The sequence below is a fragment of the Microcaecilia unicolor genome, chromosome 9, assembly GCF_901765095.1.
Source record: "Microcaecilia unicolor chromosome 9, aMicUni1.1, whole genome shotgun sequence".
NCBI lineage: Eukaryota > Metazoa > Chordata > Amphibia > Gymnophiona > Siphonopidae > Microcaecilia > Microcaecilia unicolor.
In genome coordinates, this window is record NC_044039.1 from 176,944,535 (window position 1) to 176,955,506 (window position 10,972).

The window sequence follows — 10,972 nt, forward strand, 5'->3', positions numbered from 1 at the left end:
TTACGGCCATTTTCTGGCAAGGACTCAATGACCGGATCAAAGATGAACTGGCCGACCGGGAACTTCCGAATGCTTTGGATGCTCTGATCACCCTCTGCTTCCGTATCGACGTATGGTTTCAAGAAAGGTCACTGGCACGCTCTGCTCAGCGCCGCTCTCAGACCATCTCCCCAGACGCTGCGCCCTTCTTCTCCCAAAGGTGCAGCAAGCTCTACTTCTGGAGTCCCTGAAGAGCCAATGGTTATCGGATGGCATCGCCTCTCTGAGAAGGAGAGGGCTCACCATCGGGACAATCAACTTTGCCTCTATTGTGGGCAGGCCGGCCACTTCGTAAGACATTGTCCGAATAAACCGGGAAATGCCATGACCCAGGGTCACTGAAGGGGGTGGCCCTGGGTCGTTTTTCACCTCTTCCGGATAATCTTTCTCTGTCCCAATTTCTCTGCGCTGGAAGGGACTCAGTATTAACACTGTGGCTTTGATCGATTCAGGAGCAGGAGGAAATTTTATTGACGCCGGTCTCCTGAACCAACTAGGAGCTCCTTCAATTCTTTGCAAATCTACGCTACAAGTGACCTCCATTCAAGGTTTAACTCTTCCCTACTCCATCACTCACGTTGCCCAGCTCTTGCAGATGCAAACTGGAATTTTGCATAAGGAGGAAATCCAATTTCTGGTGCTTCCCCAGGCCATTCATTCCATTATTTTGGGCCTACCCTGGTTACGACTACACGCACCAAATATCAACTGGACTACGGGTGATATCGGCAGTTGGGGTTCTCAATGTTTCGACACAAGTCTCACGCTGGTGGTGCCTTCCCCAAGGACTATTGCGGCCTCCCCGGGGGCCTTGAGCCCGGGTGATGCTTCTCTCCCCAAGGAATATCGTGATTTCCAAGACGTCTTTAATGCGCAGGAGGCAGACTCTCGTCCTCCTCATTGCCCTTTTGACTGCCCCATTGAGCTAATCCCAGGCAAAATGCCTCCTCGGGGCCGGCTCTACACCCTTTCTCGGGAGGAATCTAATACCATGCGGGAATATATTCAAGAAAACCTCTGTAAGGGCTTCATCAGACCCTCTTCATCCCCGGCGGAGGCAGGGTTCTTTTTTGTTTCCAAGAAGGATGGCTCATTGTGACCCTGCATTGACTACTGAGGTCTGAACGAAATAACCATCAAGAATCAGTATCCGCTTCCCCTCATTACAGAACTTTTTGACCGTCTGCAAGGGGCATCTATCTTCACCAAGTTAGATCTCCGAGGGGTATACAACCTAGTCCGAATTCACCATGGGGATGAATGGAATAAAATTCTCAAATGGGGACACTCCTCCACTTTTGCGGGTCACCCTGGTTTCCGTAAGACTTTTCATTTAATATCTCAGTATTATTGGTGGCCTCGCATGGCTCAAGATAGCTTACATTTTGTTTCTACTTGTCCCACTTGCGCCCAGAACAAGTTCCATCCTGGCAAGCCGTGGGGACTCCAGCAGCCTTTACCAGTTCCGCAACTCCCATGGCAGGAAATATCTATGGATTTTGTTACTAAACTCCCTGAAACCCACGGGCACACAGTCATTTGGGTAGTGGTGGACCGATTTTCCCGGATGGCCAATTTTATCCCCATGAAGGCCCTTCCTTCTGCTGCCACCCTTGCCATGGCCTTTATCCAACACATTTTCCGCTTACATGGTCTCCCTCTGTGGATCATTAGTGATTGGGGCTCTCAATTCACTTCAAGGTTCTGGAGAGCCCTGTGCTCAACCTTCAAGATTACCACTCACTTTTCATCTACCTACCACCCACAGACCAATGGCCTCGTGGAACGGGTCAATCAAACTCTCAAGGCCTTCCTACGGATGTACACTAACAGTTGACAGGATGACTGGTCCGCTTTGCTCCCCTGGGCAGAATTCGCCTATAACAACAGTTTTCATACTGCCTCTCATACCTCACCATTTTTTACAGTGTATGGATGCCATCCTCATCTGCCACTTCCAATTCCTCAGTCACAAGCCTTGCCTGTACTCCACCAGTCTCTCACTGATATTCAGGATATCTGGGCCAAGGTCCAGCAACATCTTCAGCGAGCCTTGGCTAAGTACAAGCTCTTCATGGATCGACAAAGACGAACTGCGCCAGTTTTTCAACCTGGACAGAAGGTCTGGCTCAGCACCAAATACTTGAGGCTTCACCTACTCTCCTTCAAGTTTGCTCCCCGATTCATAGGGCCATTTCCAGTACAATCTCGGGTGGGGCGGTCACTTACCGTCTCCCATTACCAGGTAACCTCAAGGTTCACAACGCCTTTCATGTAGCCCTGCTTAAACCATTTTTAACTTCCAGATGGCATCCGGAACCCAAGAAGATCATTGTTCCTGATTCCGAGCCTGACCCTGAATTTGAGGTAGAGGAGATTCTAGACTCCAAGCATCAGAGAGGATGACTATTTTATCTGCTATCCTGGAAACATTTTGGCCCGGAGGACAATTCCTGGGAGCCCGCTGCTAACGTCCATTCTCCTGACCTGATTTGCGATTTCCATGACCGCTACCCACTGAAACCCGGACCTAGGTAGAGGGGGGTCTTTAAGGAGGAGGTACTGTCATGTCCCCTACCTCAACGCAAGCGGTGTCCTCGGGCTGTGCGGGGTCCCGTCAACATACACACTTGACTGGCACTGCCTGAGCCATGTGTGTGTAGTCCTCTCTGGGTTTGTTCAGAGAGCGATGTTTGCAGGCTCCTTAATTGCTTTGCTTCCATGCACCTGTTTCTGCTCTCTCTCTGCCTGGCTTCCAGGCTCCTTGATTGCTTTGCTTCCACCCACCTGGGTCTGCTCTTCCTCTGCCTAGCTTCCCTTGGTCTTACAGTTCCTCCTTCCCCTGCTCTTGTCCTATGGCTGTGCCCCTTCTCCCTGCTGATGTCAGATGCCAGCACTTTATCAGCTGAGCTCTCCCTGGACTCCATGCTTCAGCTTCTATTTTGGTAGGTGTTTCTAACTCTGTAGTCTGCTTCTTATCTACTGGTCCCTCTTTGCGGACTTTGCCTGTACCTGGATTACCCCTCTGCCTGCCGCCTGCCTACTCACTTTCACCTGCATCTGGATTACTCTCTTGCCTGCCACCTGCCTACTGACTTTCACCTGTACCTGGATTACTCTCTTGCCTGCCTTCTGCCTACTGACTTGCCTGTACCTGTATTACTTTCTTGCCTGCCACCTGCCTACTGACTGCCGCTTGTACCTGGATTACTCTCTTGACCTGCTGCCTGCCTGGCTGATACATTCATCACCCCACTCCCAGCTCCGTCCCGTAAGTCCTGCAGGCCGCCCGCACCTAGGGGCTCAACCTCTGGGGAATGGTGGCCAGCGCAGGTGAAACCCGGGGTTGTCCAGCCGCCAAGCAGAACCTGGCCTGAGTACGGGGCTCAGCAATGCTCTACTTGGTACAAGAACTCACAAGTCTGACATCAGGTATGCTGCACTATTTCCCATCCCCCATCTTTCTTTACTATCAGTCACATTAAGGAATTTCTGGCTGATCAGAAACTCTGATGGGGCCTCCTGTTGCTAGGGCAACTCAATTGCCTGGTATAACTTGTTACAGATGTAATTTACTGAGAAGAGGTGTGGCAAGGGCACCAATTGCAAGCCTCTAGCACATATGAAAGACCCAATTACAAGTCTCCAGCACATATGCAGCACCTATGATTGGTCCAGAGTACAGGAGAAGTGAATGCTCACCACAGCCTATAAAAGGACGCTGCAGACAAAGAAACTCTGAAAACTAGCCATGGTGGTAAGAGAGTTTCATATCCTCCCATGGCCTATTTTCCCAAAGGGGGGGGTTGTACTCCCCCCCCCCCATAAAAACTAATTCTTTACAGCTAAGAATCTTTCTTTCATTCATTCTTTCTTTCTTCCTCTTCTTTCCTATTGTTAGACTCCGTTCTGTAAAACTACTAATGCCAAGAGCCAATAATACTTCTTGTGCTGTTGCTGGTGAGAAATAAAGATTCTCTTTCTTTTTCTAACTTGGCCTGAGTTTTTTTTATAAGAATAGCAATCAAACGCGCAGCTAGTACACCTGGCTTTTCACTCAAGCCTTTAATACATAGGGAGACTGACTATACACCAGTCTGCACCTGGACTAGGTTGCTACACACACTATAACTTAGACCAGTTCATAAGAACATAACATTATATCTTGCTTAATTGTACAAAGATTTTGCCTTGAGTTTAGCCACCCATTTATTTATCCCAACTGACTCTGTACCACCCATCTTGTCCCCATCTATATATCTGCACTTGACCCCTCAGATACAAGGAAAGCTGTATTATAGAAAATCATTAGCATCATATTCTATGTTATTTGTTGTAATGCGTGCTTATTATATTTTTCATGAGTATATCTCTGTTATTTGAATTTCTGTGCTGTTAAATGTGTATATTTTTTATACTGTTTCATGGTATTCCTATTATTTGCTGTTCTCAAGATTATCTCATTTATTGTACTTATATTTGGTCATTTTTACCTATTGTTATGCTGTTAACAAAATTGTAAGTTTTATGTTAAACTGTACCTGCTGTATACCACCTTGGGTGAATCTCTTAATAAAGGCGGGTAATAAATCCTAATAAATAAAAATATAGGCTCCTCGATCTTCTTCTTCTTATAGGGCAGAAAAACACTATTGGGGTGGCAGTGCTTCATCAGAGATTTATAAATTTTGCAACAACTCACTTTTGAGGAGATGGGGGAATTTGAGAACTCTGAAATTAAGACATCTCACTCTGTTTTCCAAACCTCCATCTTGTACCAAAGACACTCTTATCTTAAATCACAGAAGCGCTAACAGCTCCCCTATATTTATTTATTAGGATTTATTTACCGCCTTTTTGAAGGAATTCACTCAAGGTGGTGTACAGTAAGAATAGATCAAACATGAGCAATAGGCAATTACAGCAGTAAAAATATTCAAGTAATAATACAAAGTAGGGCATAGTTACTACTTGCAATGACAACACAATACGTAATAGAACACCACAATATTTTCTGCATCACAACCCCAAGAGATGTTTCCATATTGACCCTTTTCTTATTCACATTTTGTGCCAGTCACAATTGCCTGCTAAATAGTCTTCAGGTAGATAGCTGTTGAAGTTGTATTGGAGATCTGTACTGATTGATTGATTTATTTATCTGGTTCACTTGTATCCCACATTTTCCCAGATTGATCTCAGATATTCCTCCAGAGGTAGAACTTGAAGCTCCTCCACATAACACAGTGTAATTAGCAGACCCAGCCACTTCCCCACAATCTCTTCTGGAGAGACTTGAAAGCTCCTGCAAGATAGACTGTCAAATTGTTAGCAGATTGTTCTGCAGAAACTCCCAAAATGTCATCCTCCCATATGTCCAAAAAAATAATTCGGGTAATAGGTAAAATGGCAACTAGTTCTCCCAGTAAGTTCCACAATCAAAAAAATATATATACACACAAAATAATCAATTAAAGCAGGGAAGGAGGACATCAGAGTATAAAGTATAAAGTAATAGACCTCTGACAGCACATAGCTGTCCCAGGTCCTAGACTTTGCACGTAGCTGCTCAATTATCTGTCACTCCAACCTCCAACCTACCTACGACGGCCACAAATATGTAATGGAGTTTCGGTGACACAGCCTGCTTTTGGGGTTGAAAACCCACTTGGAGCCACTCACAACTACCAAAAAAGAATTAAATTAATGTTAAAAATAATGGGGACTGCTGTCAATAAAAACAGCATAATTACAACATAATTACAAACATTATTTCTACTCATATATGGCTAACAACCCACCATGCTTGTAACAAATACCTTTACAGAAATGGTGTCCTGGGCATAGAGTTTAAAGACCCACGTGAGAAGACATAACCAATAAACCAAAAGAACTCCATCAACATCATAAAACAATACCCAATCTGATGGAAACACAAACACCTACTTCGACAGAAAAAAATGAATATCTGTCACGTCCCGCGCCCCTACCTGCTCTTCCGCCACGGGGGGCGGGAGCCAGCGTCCTCTGCGGTGAGGGGTAGCGGCCCGAAGGCCTCAGCGTGGAGTCGGGCCCCGCCGCAGTGAGGGCCGTTCCGGCCAGGACCGGAGGCCGGCGACTGCGGCCGCCGGTCTCTCGGTCGCCGGTTGTGGGGGCGATGTTCGCGCCGCTGAAGAAGGCGGCGCCAGGACGCGATGGTCGGCGTCTTCCTCCCTCCTGGGCAGGAGGGTCCAGAGCTCCGCCTCTGAGGCGCCAGATTGGGAGGCCAAGTTGGTGGTCCCGCCTGGGAGATCGGACAGAGCCAATCAGAGGGGCTCTGCCGATACCCAGGACTGGATTGGTCAGTTGTTCCTACGGGGGCGGGGCGGCTGATATTGTTCTGTATTTAAAGAGGGGAACTGAGCTAGCACTTTGCTTCAGGTTCTGTTCCCGAAGCCTATCTCCGTGGTTCCTGTGTTTTGGTGTTTTCCTGGTTTTGCGGATTTTGGAATTTGGACTGTTTCCTGGTTTCTCTGCCTAGCTGCCTGCCTTGACCTCCAGCCTGACTTTGACTTCTCTACTAGCTGCCGGCCTTGACCTCTTGCCTGACCCTGACTACGCTTTGGCTGCCGGCCCTGATCTGCTGCCAGTCTTTGGACGCTTCCACCTGCCCGCTTCTCTCCCGGTTCCTGCCCAGGCCAGACCGGTAACCCCGTGGTTCCTGAAGTCCCGTTGACCGCCTGCAGCTGGGGGCTCAACCCTTGGTGAACGGCGGTCGCCGCGGGTGAAGACTTGGGGTTGCGCGGCTGTCCTTTGAGGTCCTTTTGGGCCTTGCGGGACCTAAGGGCTCACCCTCCTTGTGGACAAGACAATATCTTTACAAAAACACATCTCCAAATACACCTACCGAGCATTTGTCACCAATCAATTGATTCATGAAGATTTGTAGTTCAACACTGGAAAGTCTAAAAATCCACCAATGCTCACATTGGTAAGCATCAGTGTCATCCCCCCCCCCCCCCGCACTAAAGTGTATACTATCTCTATAACAGAAAACAGTAGACTCCTTACATTCTACTGATGCAGTATCTAGACAGCAAGATTTTTTAGAGGGTCATCCTCGCTCACGGAGTCGGACCTGGCACAGATATCATCACGGAGGTCAAGGACAAGACATCAAGAACTACAAATAGTATCCTCCTCATCCGTTCACACGGTATCAGCAATTGCAACCCCTACCATCAGACATTAGAAGTATCACTGATTATCTAATCTTTTGTAAACTGTTAAAATCATATCTGTTAAAAACAATTTGTCACTGATGTAGGATAATTATGCTGACAATCATAACCTAGTCCTCCCAATCCCTATCACTAGACTTCAAGGAACTGCACCCATGCCCGAGCGCCATGTCAGGTCACTTACAGCATCAGTGACCCATAATATTAGGCTCATACATACTCAATATTAATTTATATTGTTCAGAATAACACCTCACAACTTGCTCATCTGTTTCAATGTATATTTTACATAAAACTGCTTATTTCTGTTTCATGGTTATTTCACTGTTATACTGCTGGCTACTGTTGTATACCATTAAATGTAAGCATACTGTTACAATGCAAGATACACACTTTACTGGTTACTGTTATTTATTGTTAACTGTAAGCCCATTGTTAAAATGTAAGCTTCACACGTTGTTACTGTTCATTTGTTATGATGTAAGCCACATTGAACCAAACATGTTTTGGAAAATGCAGGATATAAAAACGAATAAATGGAAATGCAGTAATTAATATTTCCACATTTGAGCTAACGAGTAGTCAGCAGTGTGTTGCAAAAGGGTTGTCCCCACTAGTAAGTTTGATACTTTTTCGATTCATGAACACCTCTATAGATTTACATTTCAAAGGAGTGGAGGAGTGGCCTAGTGATTAGGGTGGTGGACTTTGGTCCTGGGGAACTGAGGAACTGAGTTTGATTCCCACTTCAGGCACAGGCAGCTCCTTGTGACTCTGGGCAAGTCACTTAACCCTCCATTGCCCCAGGTACAAATAAGTACCTGTATATAATATGTAAGCCCCATTGAGCCTGCCATGAGTGGGAAAGCACAGGATACAAATGTAACAAAAATAAATTAAAAAAAAAGTCAATTTTGATGCTCGTCCTATGTCGATTACTGCAACCACTAAGTTGCTCAGAGTATGAGTGACCTCTCTCTGGGCTCCACTATGAACCCAACTATAGAGGTTTTTCAACATTTAGTTATTCAAGCAGTGGGTAATATAGTGGTTACACCACAGGTTTTCAGAATGTGACTAAAGTGGAACACTTATCTTTACAAAAACTACGCAACAACGACATAATTATTAAACCTGCTGACAAAGGCGGCTCAGTCATGGTCATGGATCAGTCAACCTACGTGACAGAGGTGAAACGCCAGTTATCAGATTAATCTTTTTATCAACAATTGGATACTGATCCCACTTTAGAAGTGAAGCAACAAATTGATACCCTTCTTTCTGTGGGTTTGGAACAATCCTTTATTACTTTGAAGGAATATCAATTTTTACATGTTTCTCTGAACTGATGCTGATATCTGTTCCTTTACATTTTTACCTAAAATCCATAAAAATTTGCACAGCCCCCTGGATATCCAATTATTTAATTAAAAGGATCCCTTCTGGAACCCTTATCTATCTATGTGGATATTTTTTTGTGGGAATTTGTTCCACATTTGCCTTCCTGAATCAGAGATTCTATGGATTTCATGGTACAACTGGATTCTTGTACATTATCTTCTAATGCACTCTTCATGGTTACGGCAGATATTGAGGCCCTTTATACAGACATCCCTCAAGAAGCAGCCCTCTCGGTGACCAGACAATTCCTGGATCAATGTGATGTTCCTCATCACCTCTCTACTGATTTTGTTTTTTGTTTTTCTTCTTCGTATGGTGTTACAAAACAATTATGTTTCAAGATAAATACTTTTTTTCAGGTGAAGGGTACAGCTATGGGGGCCAAGGTTGCTCCAGATGTGGCGATCTTTCATGTGGGGTCTTTTTGAGGCAAAATTTCTGGCAAATTCTCCCTTTGATAGATATATTGTATTTTGGAGGTGATTTATTGATGATCTTTTTCTGTTGTGGTCATGTTCAGTTTTCCAATTGCACTCATTCTTTGATTGGTTAAACTCTTGTGATTCAATTTTGATATTTGTTTTTGCTTTTGATAGTTTTCAAGTACATTTCCTGGATTTAACAGTTTCCCGCACATCGGAATGCTTTTCTTATATCATTTTTTGTAAGTCAACTGATAAAAATACTTTGCTACGTTTTTCTAGCTGTCATCTGCATAAGTTGTGGGAGGGTATTCCATATGGTGAATTATTAAGTTGCTCTACTGTTTCAGAGTTCAAGTACCAATCATCTGACCTCTTCCAGCATTTTTTGAATTGGGGTTATCCCTATTCTGTTTTAAAGAAGGCCTATAAAAAGGGCATGTTGGGCAGGGAGGCCTTATTTGATGTTACCTGTGACTCGGGAATCTACCATTAGAGTGACCTGCCTTTTACATTATTCTGCCTGGGCATATAAAGTGCGCTCTGTGATTTTACAATATTGGCATGTTCTTCAGTTACATCAGTATCTTTGTTAACCCCCTCTTTTTGCATTTAAATGGGGCAAAAATTTAAAAGATGCTTTAGTACCCTCATATTTACCACATGTGATGAATAGCGAACACAGGGAGAAATGATTTGGACATTATCCATATGGGCACTGCAGTATCTGCAGTGTGTTATTTTCAGGGTCTCATTTGAAGTTTAAGAATTTTTTGGGTTTTTTTGTCATCTTGCCAAACCTCTCAAGTTGTTTTTGTGACCTGGTGCCCATGCGACTTTGTATATGTAGGAAAAACAATACGTCCTTTAAAGATCTGCATTATTGAGCATCAGAGCCGTTTTCAATGTCAGGACCTAGATAGTACACACTTCAGTGTGGGGGGTGGGGGTGGGGGTGGGGTGACACTGATGCTCACTTATTACAACGTGAGTGTTGGTGGAAATTTTAGACTTTCCTGTGTTTAGCCTACTGGTCTTAATAAATCAATTGATTGGTGAGTGTATTTTGGAGATGTGTTTTTAAAGACTTCGAAAATGGCTGCCAATTAGAGGGTCAGAGGACCGTTGGCTCCGGCGACCTCCGTTGTGTTTGACCAGTGTTTTCTTGCAGATTGGCTCAGTTTTTGCAGATTCTCTCCTGCACTATCTGCGCTGCTGTTGGGCTGCTGTCTGGACGTCCGTGGCGACCACTTGACTTTGTTCAGCGCCGACGTGGCAGCAGATCGACCGTGGGTCGGTCGATCGCGTTGAGGCTTTGACGTCGGGTGCTGTGCTGCTTGGGCAGGCCCTGGCTGGCGCAGTGGTGTTGTGAGGAGCCTAGGGAGCCTGCTGGGCTGCTGTTCGACCCCGGTCCAGTCGGCGCCATTGTACTCCACCTCCCTGAGTCCTGCTCAGCTGTGCCACCGAGACGTGATCATCCCCTGCTCCCTCGATCTTCAACAGCTGAGCGCAGCTTGAGCTTCGACTGCCCTGCGCCGGTTCACTGTCGGCTGAGCATAGTGGGCTGCTGCCTTGTTCCTGCCTTGGATCGATATATTCGTTTAAAGAGTACACCTGTTGAGGACAGATTCCTGAACATTTTTAGATTGGACTGAGTCTCCTCTTCCCTGCGAAGCCGTCATCTCTGCTCACTCAATGTACAGCAAGTCAGCCTCTGTGCTGCTCCTGAACTCTATTCATCCATTCTTATCTACTCCATGCTTCCCGCAACCATGCCTGAACTTAACATTATCCCATTAGTCACCCATAACAGAAGAATAACTGCCAATCACTTGACCCATCACGTCAGTCCTACGGTCAAATTACTCTCCGTGAAACTGCAAAAATCAT